This window comes from Camellia sinensis, chromosome 11 (genome assembly GCF_055761805.1).
Source record: "Camellia sinensis isolate YWXY chromosome 11, ASM5576180v1, whole genome shotgun sequence".
Lineage (NCBI taxonomy): Eukaryota > Viridiplantae > Streptophyta > Magnoliopsida > Ericales > Theaceae > Camellia > Camellia sinensis.
The window spans coordinates 89,312,862-89,338,139 of NC_138971.1; the positions used below are offsets into that span (position 1 = coordinate 89,312,862).

General features: G+C 31.2%; 1 long non-coding RNA gene across 21 annotated transcripts; it reads left to right on the forward strand.

Moving 5' to 3' along the window:
* Positions 1 to 3,740: 3,740 nt before the first annotated feature.
* LOC114281833 (uncharacterized) lies at positions 3,741 to 22,746 on the forward strand. 21 transcript variants are annotated; one of them, XR_014344212.1, is made up of 9 exons: positions 3,741 to 3,875; positions 19,103 to 19,200; positions 19,668 to 19,702; positions 20,461 to 20,527; positions 20,684 to 20,730; positions 21,117 to 21,182; positions 21,482 to 21,648; positions 21,755 to 21,877; positions 22,361 to 22,746. It is a non-coding gene; the product is annotated as an uncharacterized LOC114281833 (long non-coding RNA). The 21 variants fall into 21 exon arrangements; XR_014344207.1 differs by having other exon boundaries at positions 21,587 to 21,648; XR_014344210.1 differs by having other exon boundaries at positions 21,587 to 21,648; positions 22,439 to 22,746.
* The last annotated feature ends 2,532 nt before the right edge of the window (positions 22,747 to 25,278 follow it).

The following is a 25,278-nucleotide window of genomic DNA, read 5'->3' on the forward strand; positions in this document are numbered from 1 at the left end:
GAAGAGCGTCTTGATTGGCGTATGGGTATTGTGATTTTAGTTGGTTTAAGTCTGCATAAAGAGAAAGGCGACGATCAGCACGACAGAAAATTATAACTTGAAACAGCAGAGCAAGAACAGAGAAATGAATCAAGGTATTCTTACCGGTTGTCCCTTTATTCTAGTTAATGTTGTAGCCCGGTATCTGGGCTTCCTGGTCTTTAAAATTGCCAGAAACCTAGAAGAAGTCGTCGTCATTTACGTCTTTATCTGGTATATTTTTTATAATTTTCTCTAGGCCTCTTCTTACCCTTAAATAATACACCCAACCTTCATCATTTTGGCCGAGCGAATATTGGTGGAATAGTTCGCCCAATCTGAGGTTGAGGCCGAGCTGGCGGTTTAGCTCGGTGATGCCATTTGTTATCCTATAAGTATTTGTGGAGAGTTGGGTCGAACAGAGTCTTATTTGCCTAAGGAATTCACATATCAGAGGCTGAACGGGAAATCGAAGGCCAACTTTTACAATAGATATCACGGTAAACGGGACGAAGCCCGGTTTGCCCCAGGGTGTTGTTTCTAGTTCGACTAGGGAGATGTGAACGTTGTCCGGAATCTGGTAGTCCCTCCGGAATTCAAAGTTCGGTCTCAAGGCGACTTTGGATTTACAAACAAGTGCCTAGTTCGGTCTCAGAGAGATTTTGGATCAAAACATATTTTTTGAAAACTAGTTGGTGAGCCTTTATGATTGGCAGTGTTCTTTTTAAGTTCATAAGTGTTTGTTCAAGCATTTTCAACACACGTATATGGAGATTAAATACTACAGATGCAAATACAAGAATGAATACAAAGGAGCATAAGAAAAAAGGTTTTACAAGAACTTATGAGTTTGAGTGTGAATGAAAAATCCAAACAACAATGAAGCAAGTATAGTGCAAGGAGCTGGAGCACAAGATACTAGAGCACATAAGGAGTAGGTCTCAGAAGCACGAGGATGGAAGAAGATGAACAGTAGGGGTAAGACTCAGAAAATGGGTTTTGAATAGGCATGGAAACGACGGGACTTTTCAAACGTTTTTTGATAAACGTGGGACAACTGTCGCAGTTTGAAGAGTCAATAAAAATGTGCTACGTGTCAGACAGGACATAGTGTCAGGTACATGAAGTGACGGGATGTGGCAGGTACAATGCTGAATACCGATCTTATCTAGCTCGGTGGGGTTGTATATTTTAATCACGGTGGTATTACTTGTTTTAGTTCGATCGACTTGGACGTTTTAGCTCGGTTGAAGAAGAATAATCCCAAATCATGCGCTACAGATGTGATTAAAGGGCAATTGAGAGGGTAATTTGTGTGAAACTTGGGCCGAGCTAAAACTGGTTGGAAAGTGGACCGAGCTATGGGCCGAGGTGATCCCTCGCATAGCTCGGTCCTTGATCCTTTCGGTTTGGTCAGAGAGGTCTGTCATTAGCTTGGTCAAGGTGCAATGGACCGAGGTATAGGGGAAGAAGAATCGAGCTAGAGCATGCCCAAGGTGTCACCGAGCTAGGTGAGCACGGTTAAAATTAGTTTAAGGTAAGCCAGTGCTAGTCCGGTTATGTTACTATCAAGACGATTGTTGGGCCATCTCACTTGGTTAAGCAGTAAGGAGGGGGTAAAAAGATAAGCATTATCTTTTTGACTCCTAGGAGGACTCTGCTAAGGAGAATAGAGTCCTACTAGGATTGTGCAAACCATCTCACTTGGTTAGTAGTGAGTAGGGTGTGTGATTCCTAGGAGGATTCTTATAAGGAGAGTTGGAATCCTCCTAGGATTATACCAAGCAGAATCTATAAAAACTCATAGCAGGACCTATGTACATGTATCATAATTTTTACTCTCAACAACATAGAGCTTTTTGTCTATTGTTTATTTGTTGACTTAGGCATCGGAGAGGTATCCGGCACACACCTGCCGGCTAGCTCACGTTTTGTGTTTTTAGGAAGCAAAGCGACGATGTTTGGAAGAGCGCAAACTTGATCAACAGGATTATACGAGAAAATTATTTCGTACTCGTACAAATACTATTATTAATTTTAGTATTAATTTATGGTAATTAAGCCATTAATTGACACCTAATTCATCTATAATGAAAAAATGAAAAAAAATTATACTAATTGATACTATTATTAATTTTAGTATTAATTGATACTAATTATATTAACTTTTGTAATACTAATTATATTAATTTTTATTAATGAAATAATTTTTTTAAAATTAAAACTGAAAAAAATGACAAAATAATTATTTTTATATCATATAAAGGCAAAAAGGACAATTATACAGTAAAAAGTTATTTTACAGCTTATTAACCAAACACTACTCTGCTGCTTAAATCCATAATCTCACAGCTGCACCAAACAGGTAAACTTATGTTCACAGCTATAAGTCATAATCTGTTAAGTTATAATCTATAATAACTTTTCCACAGCTCTACCAAATGGGGCCGAAATACCATACGAGGTACCATACTTTGGTAAGTACTCGGTACGGGTACGAGTACGGCATGTTTTTCGAAGTACCCATACTTCATAAGTTGGAGGTCATCGTGGAGTGAGTTGGCATAAGTGGCTGTAGTTGACATGAATCTCTAATATTTATCCATATTTTAATACATATATTTAGAGCTGGTTTGGCAAGTCCAAAATAATTCAAAAAGTCAAAAAGTTACGCAAAAATAAAAAAAAGTCATTACTATTTACAAATAAAAAATATTAAAAAAATATTTTATATATTTTTATAATACAAAAGTTTGATGGATACTATCAGCTGTACTTGTGAAGCAGGAAGGCCATTATATACTTTTTGGGCCAAAAAAAAAAAATTTATATATGTAAAGGGCCAAAGTTTGATGGTAATGTTGCGCCATTGGGGGCCATTAAAGGTTCCGTTTTCATAATCCGAACCGTTCAATATGTAGAACTTGTCGAGTAATATACGCTTGTAAAAAATCACGTTGATCGGATATCTTAACTATAGATCAAATTAGTTTTGTATAAACAAAACGGATAGTGTGATAGTTAACTGTTAAAAAAACTAATCTGATCATATAAGTATCGATATCCGATCAACGTGATTTTTTACAGGCATATAATACTCGACGATTTGTATATATTGAACGGTTTAGATTATTAAAATGGAACCCATGGTAACCCCCACAGACCGATTATCACTGTCCAAACACTTTGCCCCCGAAGGAGGTAATTATTTTATGGGTAAGACATGCAGCACGACAGCCGTACAACCACTTAACTTTCTTCTACTATACACTTTATTTATACAAATTTTTATTACACATTTTTTTCATAAAAAGACAAAAAATTAATTCAAATATCCATCATTTATTTTAATTTTTTAATTCAAAAAGATAAAAGTACACTTATTTAGGACATCCTAAACCGCCTTTTAGTGCTGTGCAAATGCAAACTACCGCTAAAATCACGCAATTTTTGAAATCTGACGAGAGGTGTTGGAAGTCATCGCAGAGTGGGTTGGCGTGAGTGGTGGTTTCAAAATGCTAATTGGCGGCTCCAGTCGATCCCCCCATATACTAATACATTCCAACTTAGGGTTGTTTTGGATGACCTAAGTGTATTTTTTGTCTTTTTATAAAAAGATGTGTAAAAAAATAGAGAAATAATGTGATGAAAAAAAAAATAAAAAGATAAAAAGATGGATTATTTTGTATGGCATAAATGCATTTTAATAAACATACACTCACACACACCCAATCATTTCTCATTTAAACCTAGAACTCTCTCTCATATCAGATCATGCCTCACGCTCTCGCCGCTTGTCTCCCCTTCCTTCCTCGCTGAGTTGCTACCGGCTCGCACTACTTCTCGCCTCGCCGTTGGTACTCTATCCCTCTCTCTCTCTCTTAAATCTTTGGCTGTTGTACAGTTTCTTATAAGATTTAGTATAGATTGTAAACATTCCTACTTCAATTTGATTCAATCATTTTTTAGGTATTTTTCAACCTTTTTTTTTTTAATTCATCCTGTTATTCTGTTATTCTTTTTTTTTTTAATTTTTTTTTTGCTAATGTAGTTTGTTCAATAACATAAATTGATAGTTATGGCTAGTTTTGATTCTTCATTTTTTTTTCTTTTTTACTCTCTCTCTCTGTTGATTCCTAATTTGTGTTTTTTTCAAGGGCTGTTTGTTTTGCTAGTTTAGTATTTGTTGCTTTATTGGATTGTTATTTTATAATTTGTTCGGATTGTTTAATTTCTAGTTTACTAGTTTGTCAATGTTGAATGTTGGATAAATGGATATACATTTTAATTTCTACTATTTTAGCTGATTTATAATCACTTTTTAAAAATGTTTGATTCAGATTTTGTAATTTGAATTAGGTTTTTTCTAATATGCCAATCCACCTGAACCGCCAAGTCGAAACCACCATTATTTGCTAATCGCTCCGCCGGTTTGTGATGAAAAAATAGTGGTTTCTAATAATAAATTTGCCAATCCGTCACCCGCCGAGCGGTTTCTCGTTTAGTCTCAAACCGCATTGAACCACACCCCTACATATATTACAACTAAGCACAAAAATATTGTTAGAATCTTTTTATATATTTAATAAATAAATATATACACGGTCTCATAGGCCCTCCAACCTATGAAATTTCTATATGCCTTTGCTCTTCTGACCCCGCTCCTGTCCCCGCCTCTGCTTTGTGCAACTAAGGTCTCACACTGCATGTCTCTTGCTGTATTATATAGTACCAGAACTTCAGCGAACAAATATGAGAAAGGAACATGTTCACAGTTGTAATAAGGAGTATTACACAGTAATACAGTATAAAAACTCAGCTGCATGCCAACGTATATAAACTCAACTGCATGCCAATCATTAAGCTGAGAATATCACTGCATTACTGATGGTTTTTCTGCACTGCCATTTCTTCTCCCTCCACAAATCCCTCCCCTAATCCAAGATCCAAAAACAGCCTTAGAGAATTGAAAATTGTTTGATGTGTGTATGATGTGATCTAACCTTGAGCGGGATTCTTAACAAATTCTAGGTGAAATTCTTAGATTCTATTTCACTCTTTGTACTCTTCTACTCCTAAACTGCCCATATTCTTTGTCAAAACCTAGCTTATTAAGTCAAATAAATCCTAATCATTTTACCTACCTTTTGGCCTTCAACACCTAAAACCATAGGGTGTGCCACACCCCGATTTCTAAAGGGTCTGATTCAACAAAATAAGTTGATTCTCTAATTAATTTAGAAAAAAAATATATTAAATTTTAAAGAAAAGTCCTTGAGGTTTAAAAAGAATATGAATACATTATAGGTTCTTAATTGAGACGATAAAATAAAATGAACCACTCTCCAATAATGGATTCTACTCATTTCATGATGATCTGGGAGCTACAATGCATCCTACAGTAACTCATTATATGGCATGAAAATAAATCAAATAAAACATTACATTGAAGATTTATTTCTATATTCACAAAAAATTGCCTTACGGGCTTGCATATAAAAGTGACATAACCCTATTTACAATAACGGGATCTCAACCCAATACAAATAAGGCCCTAGGCCGTACAAATAATAAAACAACTGAGCTTGTTGCCCTCACTTCACAATAGTCACCACTTTGGTGTTGGAGCGCTATCAACACCTAAAAAATGATTTCCACAAAGGGCTGAGCACTAGGCTCAACAGAGATAATCTTAATTAAGTAAATATGCTTTAACATGGATATATGATCATGAATGCAATGGACACACCAATTCATGTCAAGATAGTATTTTTTCGTGAAACCAAAACCAATGCAAGTTTTCAAATTTCCAACTTCACATTTTCCATTTCAACAATTATTAAGCCGTAAATAAAATACTGGGAATCCCTAGGTTTGTATTGCCAGTAGTCTATCAAAGAACTACCAAAATCACCCCCACTTTACTAGCTACCCGGAAGGAACTTGGTACTTAATTTGCGTGGGTTTCTAGTCCTTTTTCGAGGACCTCAAGCCAACTCATTTCTTTTTACAAAATCTTTTTTATACACTACTCGGATTAACCACTTTATTTACCCCAATAATTCGAAATAGTTTCCACAATTCTCAAGAGTAACAAAAATAACAGTTTTATTTGAAAGAAGCATGCCAATGATCTAAGAAGCACGAACACGGATATGCGACACGACATGGATACGCCGACACGCTAATTTTCAAAATCTGCAGGACACAACACATAAGGGACATGCATAAAATATATAATTTTATATATTTATTATATGTTATATATATGAATATATCATTCAAAGATAATAAAAAAATGCAATATGACACTGATCTCTATAAATTTATATGGTTTTTGTTTTATTATTGTATCTTAAGTTGTTTTGTTAAAACTTATAATAGTTTCACGTGTATAATTGATAGACATTGTGTTTAAGAGATACACACGTGTATCCTTAAAGTGTCCAAAGAGCGTCTGGGTCTTTAAAAAATATTAAAAAATAAGACATATATTGAAGAATGTCGGACACGTGCCGTGGAAGTGTCCAAAGAATGTCGGTGTCCGACACGGATGCGTCACATTCTTAGAAGTGTCCGTGCTTCTTAGCCGATAATAAAGATGCAAATGTCAATGTATGATGTTTAAATGGTTTCAATTTTTCCTAATTATTGTCAAAATCTACAACAATGCAATCATCTACTGATTGCCACCAACAATTACAATGATAGAAAATTATTCCTAATCCGAAATATTCAACGATATGTCACCAACAATTATTTCTAACAATATCTCAACATAATACAATGATCGGAAATAATTCCCTATCCAAAAAATTCAACCGTATGCTTTAACAACTTTGTAAATTCACATCCTATGATTTAAAATATTTAGGGCTTTTTACTTTTGATATTAAACTTTGAAATTTATACACGTCTATTTATGGAATAATTTTTTTTGAGAAATGATAATTGTTTATGAAGCCCTAATTATTTTTTGGAAAAATTACTCATGAATCCCATTTGGAGAAAAGTTATTCTATTTAGTCCTAGAAGTTTTCTTTCAAACCAATTAGTCCTTTTTATTTTGCGTATGTTGTATTTCCTTGATTTGAGGGTTGAAAGTTTACTTGTTTACCCTTGTGTGTGATTTTGTTCGGATTTTTTCCTAATGTTGGGTGTCCATGAGTAAGGTAAGTTCTTATGTTTCTATTTTTTTTATGGGGATTTAGTGGAGTGATTTGTAGGTGGATGATGTTGCCCCGTTTGTGGTGTTATTGATGTGGTGTTCGTTACTTTTTGTGGTGTTTGTCCCTATTGTAACCTTGACATTAATTAACATCCAAACGTAACACTAATGTAACACATAAAAAAACTCTTTACTGTACGTTCCCAAATATAACACTTCAAAGAAACTCTGTAGTGTAATACACTAAAGTAACACACAAAAATTTATTATCGTAACACTCTAATGTAACACAAAAAAAACTCCTTAATGTATTTTTTTCAAACGTAACACTCTAATATAACACACAAAAAAACTCTTTAATGTAACACTCTAATGTAACACATACAAAAACTCTTTAGTGTAACACTTTAATGTAACATACAAAAAAACTTTTTGATGTACTTTTTCCAAATGTAACACTCCAATATAATACTCTAAAAGAATTTCTTAGTGTAACACTCTAATGTAACACACAAAAATTCCTTAGTGTAACATTCTAATGTAACACACAAAAATTCTTTAGTGTGCTTTTTCCAAACGTAACACTTCAATATAACACTCCCAAAAAAATTCCTTAGTGTAACACTTTAATAATTCCTTAGTGACCCTCTATCTGTCATGGATCCATTGACCCTCTGTTCTGTTCTGTTTTGTACCGTGGTTATGATTGTTTTGCATATACGATTTTTGTAATATATGTTTGTTATTTAAAATAATTTATTCGAACCAAACTATTCATTATTTAGCTTAAATAATTATCCATGGCGATTCGTATATCCGTACGCTCTTAGTATGATATTCATTACTCTGCTATGTACATATAGCTGTTAAAACCTTTTCAGGTGAAGAAACTTAAGGAATAATGGTTTTATCTCATTGATCAGGATCCAGATTGATATGAACATCATGTTTCTTTTCGTGTTTATTTGTAATTATTATCTGACTTATGCTACATAAATAATAATTCTCATGTATGTTTTAGATATTTATCTACATCTTTTATTTCATTCCACTGTATTATTTAATTTAGTTACTTCGAACTAATCTTAGAAATTTTAGAATTTAACTAGTTGTTAGGCACCGGGATGGGTTGTGACATCTTTAGTGTAGACACTCTATTTTGACTGACCATAAGATTTTGGATGCTTGTAAGCCTCTCGATGATGAAACGGTAATTATTTCATCTTTAGAATGTTTGAGATTGTTTGGAGTTGCTGAACAAACCTGTTTTAGTCAAAAATTAACTTTTTCCACAATTGACCATGTTATTCCTGTTTTTAGCTAAAAATCAACTTTTTAACCTTGAGAGAAAGAAGGAAGCCCAGTCGTGTCTTGATTAATGGCGTTTTCTAAAATTTGTAGCCAATCTTGTCAAAAACATTGATTGAGAGGCAATTCGAGCTTACTTGGGCCCCAAGTAAGGCAAGGACATAGGATCCAACACTTGTGTATACATGGATGGCACACGTACCAACACAGGTTGTGCACACGCACATCCTCTACACACACATCTATATGTAGCAGAGCTAGTTTTGGAAACTCAATCTTGTTGCCAAAGAGGAGGGATGCGGCAAGAGGAAGCGATGAGAAGCCCTAGGGTGCTCCCCAAGCTTCCTTTTTGCCTATAAAAGGAGCATCTTGCCCTTCCTTGCAAAGGGTTAGAGTTTTGGGCCACCTTTGTGAATTTTGAGAGCAAAACACTCACCTCTCCTCTCATTGTTGCCGTATCTCCGAAAATACCATACCCACAGTGTAGACACTCCATTTTGACTAACCCTCAGACTTTGGGCATTTGCAAGCCTCCCTATTATGAAACGGTAATTACTTCATCTTTATGATGTTTAAGGTTGTTTGGAGTTGCTATATAAACCATTTTACCCCTAGACTCGTTTTTAGCCAAAAATCAACTGTCTAACCTTGAGGAAGAGAGGAAATCTTGGTTGTGTTTTGATCAAAGACATTTTTTCAAAATTAGTGGCCAGTTTTATTAAAAACATTGATCAAAAAGAAATTCGAGTTTACTTAGGCCGCAAGGAAGCCAAGGGCATGGACCTTGCACTTATGCATGCATGGATGACACGTGTACCAAAGCAAGTGGTGCTCATGCACGTGATTTGTGTGTGTACACATGAGTTGTGCGTACGCACAAGCTTTGTGCTTGCGCACTTCCATACGTGGCAGAGGCTGTTTTGGAAACTCAATCTTGGCGCATTTCTAGAGGGAGGTGGCAAAAGGAAGCGATGGAAACCCTAGGGTGCTCCAGAAGCTTTCTCCTTTGCCTATAAAAGAAGCCCTTCCTCCTCCTTTTCAAAAGGTTAGATTCTAGAGAACTTTTTGTGAGTTTTGAGAGCAAAACACCCTTTTCTCTTTCCCCCTTAACTTAGCTTTGAAATACGTACCCTTGCAACAACTTTAAACACTGAAAAATAATCTAAAGCTTCAAAGATGTGGACTATAATCAGAACTTTTGCTTGAGGGAGGCTTGCAATCAAGAAACTTGGTTTTTCATGCTATTTCTTAAACAAACCAACATGTAATCCCTTCTTTCTTTTCAAGTTCAGTACCCTTTTACTTCTTTTTATTAGTAGTTAATCATAGTTTAGGCATTCATCCATTGTTTCATCATGTAGTTTGTCTATTTCTCTTATTTTCCCACCTATCTTTGTATGCTTTCTGATTTCTTGATAAACTAAATGTTTTAGGCCTATTTTAATCATGTAGTGTGCATGCATGAGCTCAGTTTGATCATCATGTAATTTTAGATTATTTTTTCTTTTTACTTGTTGGTTGCTTTTCTTGCATAATCGTCATGTTAGTCGCCTCAAACCAGGCTTAGGATCATATACCATATTAAGTCATATTTAATTTATGTACTGCATGAAAGACGCTTGAGTGGACATCCGGGTAAGTCTCCTTGAACTTCATACCATATGTGTGTTCTTAGTTGCATTGTCTCTTCAATAATCTAAGTTAATTGATTTTCTATGCAAAATTGTTTGTTTTAAATGCTTTTATAAATGTTACTTATTTTAGGTTGGGTTTATAGCCATGGATTGATAAATCTATTTTTTATTGAAAGATTATTATTTTTGGGTCATTACTTATATGTTCAGTTGTATTTTAGGTCATGTTTAATTTATGTCTTGCATGTAAGTCACTTGAAGTAGGCATCTGGGTAAGTCTTCTATTCTTCATAGTGCGTGCTTGCTTGGTTGCATTGTTTTTCAATAATCCAAATTATATGCTTTCTATACAAAATTGTTTGTTTTGAATGATTTTCTATGAATATTGTTCATTTTAGTTTAAGTTTATGACCATGGATGATCAAAAATCTTTTTATTAGCAAATCCAATCAAAAAAATTCAAAACTCATATAACCATACAAATTTTTTCAAAACTCAAACTCAATTCAAAAACTATTTTCAAAACTCATAACCAAACACATAACTCAAAACTCAATTCAAAACTCTTTACAAAACTCAAAATCAAACTCTTTTCAAAACTCTATTTAAAAAAAAAAAAAATCAAAAAAATAATTTTTATTTTATTTTTTGGAATTATTTTTAAAATCATGATTTGAGTGTGGAGTCGTATTTTGAGTAACTAGTTTTGAGTTGAGTTTTGAAAAGAGAATTTATTTGATTATGGATTTTGAAAAGAGTTGTATTTTGAGTTTTGAGTTGTATTTTGAGTTTTGAGTTGTATTTTGAAATTTTTTTGGATTTATTTTTTTTAATATTTAAAAATTTCTTATTTTTATTTTTTAGGGTAAATATTTTATATTTGAAATATTTATTTATTTATTTTAATGTACACTATATTTCATACATTTGTGTGCTGTATTTTTTAAATATTTTAAATTCTAAAAATTTTAAAAAAATTATTTTTTTTATTTTAAATATATAATTTGTATTTTAAATATATAATTTGTATTTTATTTATTTTATTTTGAATATTTTATTTATTTTATTTTAAATATTTTATTTTATTTTATAAATATATTTTTAAATATATATATATATATATTTTTGTTATGTGTTTGATTACGATTTGAATGTGGAGTTTTGAAAGTAATGTGTAGTTCCGAGTTATGTGTTTGGTTATGAGTTTTGAAAATTGTTTTTGAATTGAGTTTTGAGTGATGTGCTTGGTTACGATTTGAGTGAAGAGTTGTGTTTTAAGTTCAAAATATTAAAATTAAAAAAATTAAAATATTTATAAATAAAAATAAAATATTTAAAATAAAAAATAAAATTTTCTTAAACATTTTTTTAAATTTTCAAAAAATAAATCTAAAAAATTTCAAAATACAACTCAAAATTCAAAAACTCAAAACTCAATACCACTCAAAACTCTTTTCAAAACTCAAGTGGCTCTTCACTTAGTGTTAACTATTATTTTGTATTGGCACTAACAATGGCACCAACTTTAACTTCGACTTGGTCCTTCGCTCGTGAATCTATTCATCCAAACTTTCCTTTCATAAATTCTCGGCTTGCTTTTACTTTTAAAGAGTGCAGCCACTTCTGGATCCGGATTCAATGATTGTGGAGTGAACGAAGCCAAGTCTAGTTTTGTCAGTTAAACATCCCATAGAAGAAAGAAGAATTTGGACTTTAACAGCGGACGTTAACTAGCTCTAGTGTCTAGATATTAGCAAGCTCGTACTACTAGAAGAGTAAACCTCAGAGCGATTGATTCCCAGTGCTTGAATAAACTGACTTGGAGCCTTCCTTCACTCCTAAACTAGTGGGAGACCCATTTCTTCTTGAACTCCTCGACTTCGTCATCCTAGCCCTCGTAGTGTCATTCTCTAAGATGTTTAGTGCACTCTATGCTTGCTTTCCCTTTCGTCTTGTTTATTACATCTTCTTTCATCAAATGAATTGCTATGAATTGAACAATCTATGATCGGGGCCAGCTGACTGCCCCCTTCCACTCGGCCTTTCTTCGTTGTGTGAACAAGGTCTTAGTATGTATGGGCATTCTGGAAGTCCCCGCTGAGTGGTCTATCTATTGATGCACCTGATGCTTGTTCGGAAGCTCTGTTATCTTTATCTTTTGAATAATTTACTCCTAGGTACTCTTCCCTAACCAATAGCTTGCCACCCTAGCCCATTGAGTGCTCTACCTCAATATCATACGCTCTACTGAAATAGATTTCGTGGTTGGCTACCTTAAGGCGCCTTCGAGCTCAAAAAGGGTGGATGCTTGCGTGCGCTGCCTTCCCAATTTCCTCGAAGTCGATCTCTTGCTGGTTCTTCTTTTTTCTTTCTCGTGGAGCTTCGAGAACTCGGCACCGTTAGATCAGAAAGAACTGGTTTCCCCGGATTTAGTAGGGGCATGCCGGGGCCCTGTGAACTCTTTTCAAAATTGCAAATTCAAAACACTTTTCAAAACTCATAACCAAACAAATTTTCTTTGTTCAAAACTCAACTCACAATTCCATACTTAAATCATAATTCCAAAACTAAACCAAACGGAGCCATTCTTTTGGGAAAAATGTCTTTATTCTTTAATCTAAAATAAATGATATTTATTAGTGATGACTTAGGCTTAAAATGGATTTGTATGAAATAATTAATCACTAAAATCATAAAATAAAATACCAGTATAGGTCAATCTTCAGATTGGGCAAAAAGGGGGTGTATCATTCCACGATGCTTCCTCTTTTGTATCTTAGCTGCTGAATTGGTAATCTCTGGTTGTAACGAATCAGGTCCTTAATTTAGTTTTCATTTTTAAAGGTTTCTTAATTTTCCATAAAATTAAGTGGTGACTCTTTCGATATGGGATAAAACAAGTTAGCACAATATGGGTGGAAACGTGCCTTATACTTGAAAAAGGCACGGCATCGAAATTAGTTTCATGTTTATTTAGGTTTCCTATTTCGTTTGTTTTCTTGTTCTACAAGAATAGGATTGCTTGTTTTACAAGAATTATTTTTATTTTTTAAAATTTTATTTTTCTTTTTAGTGGTAGTTGGTTTAGGAATTATCTTTTATTATAAATAAGGTTGTAAACCTTAGGGCAATTTAACTTTTGATATATTTATTGAGAGAATTCTCTTATTTTTTCTATAGTTATAGTAATCTTTGAAATCAACATATTATAAAAGAGTTAATAGTTTTCTTTGTTGTGTGATTCTGCTGCTATTTACATTTTATGTTGCGTCAAATATTGTATCTTATTTTTTAAAACCATTATATGAACTTTCAAATTTGTTAGTTTGCCTCTACAAAAGTTTTTATTCAAGTTTTGGATGCCTTCAATCCATATGAGTTAAGGTTGTTGTTCGGGGTTGTGGGATCCGTCATGTGTTTTGTTTTGATGATTCAAACTGTTTATTTTGTAAGGTATTTTGTGTATATTACCTATAAAAAAATAAGGTCGTTCCGATAATTGTAACATATTCAATTTATCGTGTTTATCACAAAAAAAAATTAGATTGTTTATTTTTAAAAATACACTTATCGTCAATTATTTTAGGGACAACTGAATATGTTACGATTATCGGATTGACTTAAATTTTTATGAATAATATACATGGATAGTCTTACAAAATGAATAATTTGAATTATCAAAATGGAACCTGTGAACAACACCCTCTAGCCCTTCATTTATATTCAAGGGTTATTCATATGAAGACCTCCTAACTGTTGACAAGTATCATTTTAAACTATAAACTTGTACAAATAGCTATTCTAAACTATTGAGAAATATTATTTTAACCCCTTAAACTATAAAAGCATACAAATGGACCTCCTAAACTATAAAAAATGTACAAATTAGACCTTTAACGAAATGGGTCAAAGCGAAACACGACAATAGTTTAGGGGTCTATTTGTACACTTCTATAGTTTAGGGGACAAAGCGATATTTTTCAATAGTTTAGGGGTTTAATTTGTACGTTTTCATAATTTAAGTGGTTAAAATGATACTTTTCAATAGGTTATGAGATCTCCATATAAATAACCCTATATTTATTCAAATCTATGCTTGAATAACATAACGTTTGAAGGTAAGTGAAAATTTGATTACTAATAACAAAAATTATGTTTCAATCCTATTTAATAAGTGGTTGGTTTGGTTAATAATAAAATTGTAAATAGTATAAGCCTAATTATTATTTTTACTCTTAAATGGGTTATATATTGTTAAAAAATGTGAATATCTCATTCTTAATTCAAGAATATGATTATATTAGAATAAATAATAAGAAATTACTTTGTTATTTCAATTCATTTTAAGCATGCTTGATTAGTAAGATTAGAGTATAGGATTGAGATTGTCTTATGTTTGATTGTAAATTTTATTAACTGGATTACATGTATAGCAAATATTCAATCCGACAAAATTGACAAATTTTTAATAGAGAAAGGAATTGAAAATTATAATTTTAAATATAAAAAATAAAAGAAAATAAAAACATAATAAATGGCTAATCGTATTAATCAAAAAAGCTTTAAACACTAATAAAATAATGTGAACGAAATCACATTCCTTTACGGGTGATTTTAGAATTGACTATTTAAGTAATCTTTTAGTTAAAATATGAGGTAAAAAAAAAAATATATTTGGAACTTTTTTTTAACTTTTTATAAAAATAAAATAGAATTAAAACCTTTAACTTTTTTTCGTATAATTCTTTAAAATTTGTAAATATTTTTAGTCGCTTTTTAACATTTAAACTTTCTTTTAAATGTCCCCAAACCAAGCATTGTAATAATACTTTGAGGACTAGAACATTCAGACATAGCCAAATAGTAGTAGTAACTCAGGGCTGGAGGTTTGTGAACTTTGTAAAAGCAAGTGCAAGCCCGCCTAAACAAACCCTAACACTCTTCACCTTCGGTAAAACCATTGTGAAAATGAAGTCTTAACTTCCTTGTCTGATTCTCTTGATTAGATATGTCAATTTTTTTTTTTTAATTATAATTATCAATTAATTATCTATTGTCATTTAGGGCTTACATTTTCCAACATTGTTTGCGGATATGTATATCGTAATATTTTTTGTTCTTTCTCTTTTTTTGGATTGATGATGAAATCACAGAATACATTTTACTTTTGAGGATAAGGAGTTTTGTTGTTGTATCACAGCTTGGGAATTTTTTTATCTATTAATCTATGTATAAGTGGGGATTTATTTATTTATTAATATGTGTAATTTATACAACTAGGGCTGTGCCCAAAAAGCTAAAAGTTGTGCTGTGTTGTATTGATAATCAAGCCAACCAACCCTTCAGTTTAGTTATTAAGTCTCTGTTTGGTTTGCTTTTCAAAATTTGTTTTTTTTTTTTCAAAATTTTTTTGGAAAAAATTAGAAACTAATTTAGTGAAAAAAATAATAAATAAAAATTGCTCATCATAAGAATTTTTTTTGGCAATTGATCCTGAAATTAATTTTGTTTATCCCATAAGAATTTTATCTTTTGTGAAGTAACTGGTGATTCAGTGTAGTTTGTGTTTTTGGATTCTGTAACTCCTTGGGAAAAATACATGCTTGTCTTTCCGTGACAAGCATAATGTAACTGTGGTATAAGAGTACTTGATGAATCCTGATTTATCTTCTGTTTTCTTCCCCACCCAAATTTCATTGAGGTAATGAACTTAATTTGTAGTTAAAAAATATATATATATATATATATATTTCTTGGGGATTCATCATTGGAGGTAATAACAATCTTGGTACTTTTGAGTTTCGATTGAAGATTTCATAATAAGATATCAAGAATGCCAGTATCACTCAATTTTTGATAACTAAAGTTTTTCCTTTGGCTTAAATTTAATAACTAGAATTTGACTATGAGATTTCATCTATATCCAAACGTTCCTTAAATAATCCAATATTTTGTTATAATGTGGGTGCTTGGGGAGTGGGTTTTTTTGTAGGTTTTTTTAGTTGTAGGATATTATTGGAGAAATTTTTTTTTGTGTTTGGAAAGATAGTTGGGTTTTTTTGTGGTTGGATGTGATGTTTGTGAGAGAAAAAGTGAAATGATTATGGGGTTTGATGTGATATTTTGTTTGGATTTGTTTTTTTTTAGTTTTGTAAAACATTTGTCTTGTAGTAAAAAAAAACAAAGAAAAACCCAAAAACCAAATTCCCAAACACCCAGAATATTTGTACTTCAATACCATGTCATACTGTACTTTGGAAATGATTTATTGTGTTAAGAGGTTGTATGGGGAATGAGACTAGGCTTTCTTATTGTGAGTTGTGTATGAAGCATGAAAGTAGGGTAAAATTGAGTGTCTAGCAAGAACCTTCTACTCGAGTTGCGTTTCTTACTAAGAAACACGATTTCGCACTCCAATGGCCCTGTTTGGCAAGAGGCTTTTTGGCTTTTTTTTGGGGCTAAAATCCGCAAAAAGACAAAATAGACTAAAATAGCCAATAAGGCAAAATATCACATCAAACCTATAATCATTTCACTTTTTCTCTCAAAACATTACATCCAACTACAAAAAAATCCAACCATCTTCCCAAACACAAAAATTTTAGTTTACTAAAATAGACAAAAATTAAAATAGCCTACTAAAATAACCAACTTCCCAAATGAGGCCTTAATAACTAAATTGAAGGGTTGGTTGGCTTGATTATCAATACAACATAGCACAAGTTTTAGTTTTTTGGGCACAACCCCAGTTGTATAAATTACACATACTAATAAATAAATAAATCCCCATTTATACACAGATTAATAGATAAAAAAAATTCCCAAGCTGTGATACAACAACAAAACTCCTTATCCTCAAAAGTAAAATGTATTCTGCGATTTCATCATCAATCCAGAAAAAAAGAAAGAACAAAAAAAATTACGATATACATATCCGCGAACAGTGTTGGAAAATGTAAGCCCTAAATGACAATAGATAATTAATTGGTAATTATAAAAATAATAAAATAATAAAATTGACATACCTAATCAAGATACAAGGAAGTTAAGACTTCGTTTCCACAGTGGTTTTACAGAAGGTGAAGAGTGTTAGGGTTTGTTTAGGCGGGCTTGCACTTGCTTTTACAAAGTTCACAAATCTCCAGCCCACAGTTACTACTACTGTTTGGCTAGGTCTGAATGTTCTAGTCCTCAAAGTATAAGTACAATGCTTGGTTTGGGGACATTTAAAAGAAAGTTTAAATGTTAAAAAGCGATTAAAAATATTTACAAATTTTAAAGAACTATAAGAAAAAAGTTAAAGGTTTTAATTTATTTTAATTTTTTTTTATAAAAAGTTAAAAAAATTTCAAATATATTAATTTTTTTACCTCATATTTTAACCAAAAGATTACTTCGTTCACATTACTTTATTAGTGTTTAAAGCTTTTTTGATTAATATGGTTAGCCATTTATTATGTTTTTATTTTATTTTATTTTTTATATTTAAAATTATAATTTTCAATTCCTTTCTATATTAAAAATTCGTCAATTTTGTCGGATTAAATGTCTGCTATACATGTAATCCAGTTAACAAAATTTACAATCAAATATAATACAATCTCAATCCTATGCTCTAATCTTACTAATCAAACATGCTTAAAATGAATTGAAATAACAAAGTAATTTCTTAGTATTTATTCTAATATAATCATATTCCTGAATTAGGAATGAGATATTCACATTTTTTAACAATATATAACCCATTTAAGTGTAAAAATAATAATTAGGCCTATACCATTTACAATTTTTTTATTAACCAAACCAAACCAAACACTTATTAAATAGGATTGACACATAATTTGTGTTATTAGTAATCAAATTTTCATTTATCTTCAAACGTTATGTTATTCAAGCATAGCTTTGAATACACATAGGGTTATTTATATGGAGATCTCATAAACTATTGAAAAGTATCATTTTAACCACTCAAATTAAGAAAACGTACAAATTGAACCCCTAAACTATAGAAGTGTACAAATAGACCCCTAAACTATTGTCGTGTTTCGCTTTGACCCATTTCGTTAGAGGTCCAATTTGTACATTTTTTTATAGTTTAGGAGGTCCATTTGTATGCTTTTATAGTTTAAGGGGTCAAAATAATATTTCTCAATGGTTTAGAAAATTTATTTGTACAAGTTTACAGTTTAAGAGGCCAAAATGATACTCGTCAATAGTTAGGAGGTCTTCATGTAAATAACTGTTGAATGTAAATGAAGGGCTATTCTATCTGAATTAGGGGTGTTGTTCACAGGTTTTGTTTTGATAATTCAAATTATTCATTTTGTAAGACTATCCATGTATATTATTCATAAAAATTTAAGTCAATCCGATAATCGTAACATCACTATAAGAAATATTGGTTATGCCGGCGTTTATATAACAATGTTTTGAAAAACGCTGCAGAAAAGGTGGCGCTTTTTTCAAAAAACGTCATGTCACCGCATACGAAGAGGAAAGCGTGTTGAGTTTTTCTATATATTTTACAAAATCCCACTCTCATAAAAAGAAGCGTAAGTGAGAGATGAGGGTTTTTACTTTTTAGTGAGAGAAAGTTTGCAAGAATGGCGTCTAGGGTTTGGATCTGCTGATTTTTCTTCAATTTCTCAGTAATCATTTTATTTAGGCTTTGGATCTATGTGTTCTTCAATTTCCCTCTAATTGATTTGCGATTTGCCTTTGAAAGCAAGGAGTTATAGATCAGTCCAATTTTTCCGAAACTCAATGTTCGATCTGTACATTTCACCGTAACTATTAAATTGAGTTTGTTTTGATCTCACTTTGTCGTGTTTCTTGATCGATTTCTGTCATGCTAATCTATTAAAATCTGTATGTATCAATGTCTTGTTCTTGTTTGGGGTTTGTATGATTAGAAACCTAATCTCGAGAACTCAAAGCTTGTTAGAGTTTTCGCTAATTTCTCTTAGAAATGCAGGGATCTGATATCTAAACTTGTATTTCGTGCTCTATTTGCGTCGAATCGATCTCGGTGCTCCCATGATTCAAGAAGAAGAGGCCTCTTAGAACTAACAGGTTTGATCTCGAAACCTGTGTTCCAATGGTTTGAGAATGAGAGTCTCTCTCTCTCTCTCTCTCTCTCTCTCTCTCTCTCTCTCATAGTTTGCATATTTGATTTGATATAATCGACCAAATTTTTCTGATAGTTCTTCTAGGTGGAATTATTGCTTCTCAATATTTTTTTGATTTGCTATTGTAGCAGGGCCTTTCCAGATTTTTTTTTATTTTTATTTTTTTATTTATTTGCAATGAGATTGGTCCCTCCAGACCTGATCTGTTCTTTCAAAAAGAGTCAAATCCACTCAAGCACCACTTCCTCTTCTTCTTCTTCTTCTTCTTCTACTATTTATTTATTTATTTATTATTATTATTATTATTGTGATAGTTGTTTTATGCTATTATTTTTCTCTCACTCTGGTTTTCTCGTTTCTTCTTGGATATTGATTAGTGTAAACTGTTTATTTTTTTTTCTTCTTTTGCAGATCGATGTGGTACTTTAACTGGTTTTAGTAATGAGGTACTTATTTGGGTTGCAATTCCAAGTTGTTTCCTTATTCATTGTGTGGAAAACATTGAATGTGAAGGATGATTTCTAGTCTCACTGATTCATTCTCTTCTCTATTCTTTATGATTTCAGTGCAATATACAATGCAGATATATCTTTTGCTTTCATTATAATATGTATAAGAACTTCATTATTATCTTGGTTGGAGATTTTTTATATGTACATGAAAGGTGATGCTTCTATGGATCTTGATTTGTTTGTGAGGATTCACTAATACCACACAATTGTGATTTGGTTATTGCAATGCCTAGATCTTGGATGAACCTTAGAGGTATCCCTGTTTCTCTTATTGATCACATTGGAGGTACCCCCATTTCTCTTATCTCTCCTAACATGGATGAACCTTTATGGCCCAATAGTTTATATATGCACCTTAAAGGATGTCCTTGGCAACTTTTTTCTATGGTAAGACATTTTGCGTTCCTTTTATTTGTGTATCACAAATATGAATATTTGGTTCCTTTCAGAGAGTTCAAACGACTCAACTTTTTATTGGGTTCTTTTAGTGATGTTTATCTTCAATTTGTTTCATGTGTAATAAACATTTGAATTTTTGTTGTTAATATTGATTGCAATTTCTGCACCTCTAAAATACTAAGTATATTTCTTGAGAAAAGTTGTCTTCTTGTTAAGAGATTGACATTGGATTGAATCTGTGTTTCTGTTTTGTATTTGACTGCGTTTAAAATAGTCACAACTACATGTTGCAGGTATATATATACATAAATTACTTTTTTCAAACCTAACAGAAACTGGGACTTGTTCTTCTCATGGCTGGTGAGTTTGTTCACTGTTTGTATTGTAGAGATCTCACTTTAAACTCTGTTTGAAGTACAATGATTCAATCTCCGTTGACAATGTTTTAGTTATGATATTTTATCTTACTTTTTTCATCATGACTTGCAATATTGTTTTGTCCTTTGATGTTGTTAGGGGTAATACAACACTGGATAGTTTGTCCAGCCTATGACTGTTGTCATGTATTAAATATGTTTCTTAATTTTTGTAACCATCCCCTGTTTGAAGATGCTTTCAAATTTTGTACTTAATATTAATTAAAATTCACAGTTTGTGCTAACCTCACCTCACTGAATTTTAGCTATTCTACACTAATAATTTTGATGGTACTTCATCACAAATTTGTTTGTAGATAGGAGGTTTAAAGTGTCATGCACTATGATATTTTCTTTCTTGGTTCTTTGTATCTTTTATATTCTTTTTCTTCGAACCAGAGTAGAGCATACAAAATACGTACTCATGTTTTGTGGTTATAGCTTTAATTTTTGTAAGAAAGCATAGTGCTTCAAGATTTTGTATGGAGGAATACTTGTTAACAATTTGTCATAACCCCGTCTCTTGGTAGCAGCTAAGAAGTTTATCTCCCGAGGATATGCTATGCTATTTCAAAGAAGATTATCACCTCTTGATCCAGGTATGAATTGAAGATTATCTACTCTATTTCATATTTTGATGATTTCGAGTTGCTGCCCTTAATCTTTAGAATTTCCAAATATGCATTGTTGTATTACAATAAATAATATATTCATGGTGCTACTGTTGGTACCTAATAATTTATTAAGGATCAATTTAAATGTTGCATTTGAGATTGTTAATGTTAATTGTTTCTCTAATAATGTACTATGTGCTTATGGATCTTATCTTGGCAACATGTTTCACTTTTTTTTTAGGTTTTTTTGTTTTTGTAAATTGATACGGTTTATTTTCCTAAAGCTTCTGACACACAGATGTTATGTGAACAATGTGAGTCAAACTTATTTGTGACCAAAGAACACATTTACAAGTGGAGGTTCACTTGTGAAATTATGATTCAATCAGGAATTTATCAAATGGTTTCATGACAGGAGAGCTCTCCTGATGCTGCATCAGAGAAGGAGTTGGTATGATTTGTTCTACTGGAGTTCATTTATTTATAATTTATGATTTCTGATGCTATTGTAGAAATATATAAAATTGATACTGATATGGATTCTTATTAATTTACAGGGTAATGAGTACTTTAAATAGAAGTTTAAAGAAGCAATTGATAGCTATTCTAGGAGCGTTGCATTATCACCAACTGCAGTAGCCTGTGCAAATAAGGGGAATGGCTTATCTCAAAATAAGAAGGCAAGTTCTTCTAGATGAGAAGATATTATATATAAACAGTAAAGGAATGTGGCACAACATGATAGAGGATAGAAAAATGCTTGGGATCTCCAATTTTGGGGAGCCCCACAAGTCTCAAAGTGATCTCAACCATTCATGTATGGGTGGGGCCCACTCATGTATGTGTGGGGCCTATACCATGAATGGTTGAGATCACTTTGGGGGTTGTGAGGGTTCCCAAAATTGGGGGTCTCAATTATTGTTGTAGAGGATATCAGCTAGAAGATTTATTTATTTTTTGATAAATTAGCTAGAAGATTTGTGTTTACTCCACCCTATTGTTAATATCTCGGACTTTTGGACCATAATAAGTGATCAGAAAGCTAGTAACCTAATTTCTAATTTCATGCACATGACTTCTGGAGAATTTTATAATAAAAAATATGGGTACTTTTTATAATAAAAAAAAATGTAATTTTATCTTTCCACCTTCAATTTTAACAGGAAAGTTATGTTCTTTGTGGAGACAAATGAGAGAAGCTCTACTAGGAAGGATTTTATTTCCACATCTGACATGTGTAGGGACAAATGAGAGAAGGTCTACTAGGAAGGACTTCATTTTCACACATGTCAACACAAAAGGACTGTTACTCTACAACTGAAGAAATGGTGGCTTGATGTCTTTCCCAAGGCCATCTCAATATTTATTTACGACAATGTTTCAAGTTTTTTATTTTTTATTTTTTTATTTTTTTAAGGTGTGTAACTCATAAAATTTGTTTTGTTTCGTTTTGTTTTATTTTTTTTATCTGGATATAGTTTTCAAAAGAAATGAATGATATAAGGAGAAACAAATTTGAAAAATTATATATAGTGACATTTTCTGTAAACGTCAGTGAAAGTTCGCTAAGTATTTGCAGAGATGGCTGCATAAGTAGCAGCGTTTAACAAAAAAACATTGGTGAAAGCTATTAGCGGCGTTGATGTAAACGTCGGTAAAAGTAATTAGCGGCGTTTATCAAACGTCACGAAGCTATGGCGACGGCTGTATCCTCAACGAATGGTAAAGACGCCACAATAACTTTTAGCGACATTTTTGAGCCTATACTGACATTTTTAAAACGCCACTAATTTCTATTTTTCTTGCAGTGCATATTCAATTGTCTCTAAAATAATTGACGATAAGTGTATTTTTAAAAATAAACAATTTATTTTTTTTAGTAATAAATGCGATAAATTGAGGCCAAGTTTGGCATATTGTAAAAAAGTCAAAAAGTTAAAAAATTATTCAAAAAGTTAAAAAGTTAACACTATTTATTAAAAGTCAACAATTACGGCTGCACAACTCCCAATCCTAATTTTTCTCTGTAAATTAATTTTTATAATTTTTTATTACACATTTTTTCATAAAAAGTCAAAAAGTTAACCCAAAACTCTATATTTTCTTTCTCAATTTTTTAGTCTAAAAAAACAAAAAGTGCACTTATTTAGGACACTCCAAACAATCCCTGAATATGTTACAATTATTGGAACGACTTAATTTTTTTTGTAGGTAATATACACAAAATACTTTACAAAATAAACAATTCGAATCATCAAAACAAGACACGTGATGAATCCCACAACCCCGGACAACAACCATAACTCATGGATTGAAGGCATCCAAAACTTGAATAAAAACTTTTGTAGAGGCAAACTTACAAATTTGAAAGTTCATATAATGATTTTAAAAAATAAGATACAATATTTGACGCAACATAAAATGTAAATAGCAGCAAAATCACACAACAAAGAAAACTATTAACTCTTTTATAATATGTTGATTTTGAAGTTTACTATAACTATAGGAAAAATAAGAGAATTCTCTCGATAAATATGTCAAAAGTTAAATTGCCTTAAGGTTTACAACCTTATTTATAATAAAAGATAATTCCTAAACCAACTACCACTAAAAAGAAAAAAATAAAAATAAAAATAAAAATAATTCTTATAAAGTAAGCAATCCTATTCTTGTAGAACAAGAAAATAAATGAAATAGGAAACCTAAATAAACATGAAACTAAATTTCGGCTCCATGCCTTTTTCAAGTATAAGGCACGTTTCCACCCATATTGTGTCAACTTGCTTTATCCCATATCGAAAGAGTCGTTACTTAATTTTATGGAGAATTAAGAAACCTTTAAAAATGAAAACTAAATTAAGGACCTGAGTCGCCACAATCAGAGATTACCAGTTCAGGAGTTACGGTACAAAAGAGGAAGCATCGTGGAATGATACACCTCCTTTTTGCCGAATCCGAAAATTGACCTATACTAGTATTTTATTTTATGATTTTAGTGATTAATTATTTCATTCAAGTTCATTTTAAGCCTAAATCATTACTAATAAATATCATTTATTTTAGATTAAAGAATAAAGCCATATTTTTCCCAAAAGAATGGCTCTGTTTGGTTTAGTTTTGGAATTATGATTTGCGTATGGAGTTGTGATTGTTAAACATGTTATTTCATTTTGATGATGTCTAAAATATATTAGTTAATATACATATTATTTGACACAAATTATTATGTTAAACATATTATTTCATTTTGATGATGTCTAAAATATATTAGTTAATTTACATATTATTTGACACAAATTATTATCTTTTTAAAATATATATATTTGTTAAATATTATTTAAATAAAATAATATTATCTTTTTAAAATATATATGTTAAATATTATTTTAAATATTTTCAAAAACTTTACTATTCACTTTTTGAATTATCTTTTTAAAATATATATATTTGTTAAATATTATTTAAATAAAATAATATTATCTTTTTAAAATATATATGTTAAATATTATTTTAAATATTTTCAAAAACTTTACTATTCACTTTTTGAAAAATAGGGTTAATTACTATTCATCTTTTGACAAATCGATTAATTATATTATTTTGACAAAAATGATTATTTTAAATATTTTCAAAAACTTTACTATTCACTTTTTGAAAAATAGGGTTAATTACTATTCATCTTTTGACAAATTGATTAATTATATTATTTTGACAAAAATGATTGATTGGTTGTATTATTTTGACAAATTTGATATTTATGGGTTGTCTTATTTTGACAAAATTAATATGGAGTGGTAAAATACATTTAGTTTAAAATCTTTACAACATATACAATATTTTAAAGAGGACATATATTTTCAGATCCATCATAAATATTATTTATAGAGATTTTTCTGTATGCAAAATTTTGATCAGAATTTATATAACATTATATGCAGAATACATCACGTGCGCTATTAAATTTTTTACACTACATTAATTATATCATATTATAATTAAACAAGAAGAACAAGATGGAGTTATGTATATATGTATATATATATGTGTATATATATTATAAACTAGATGGAGAAAATTATTT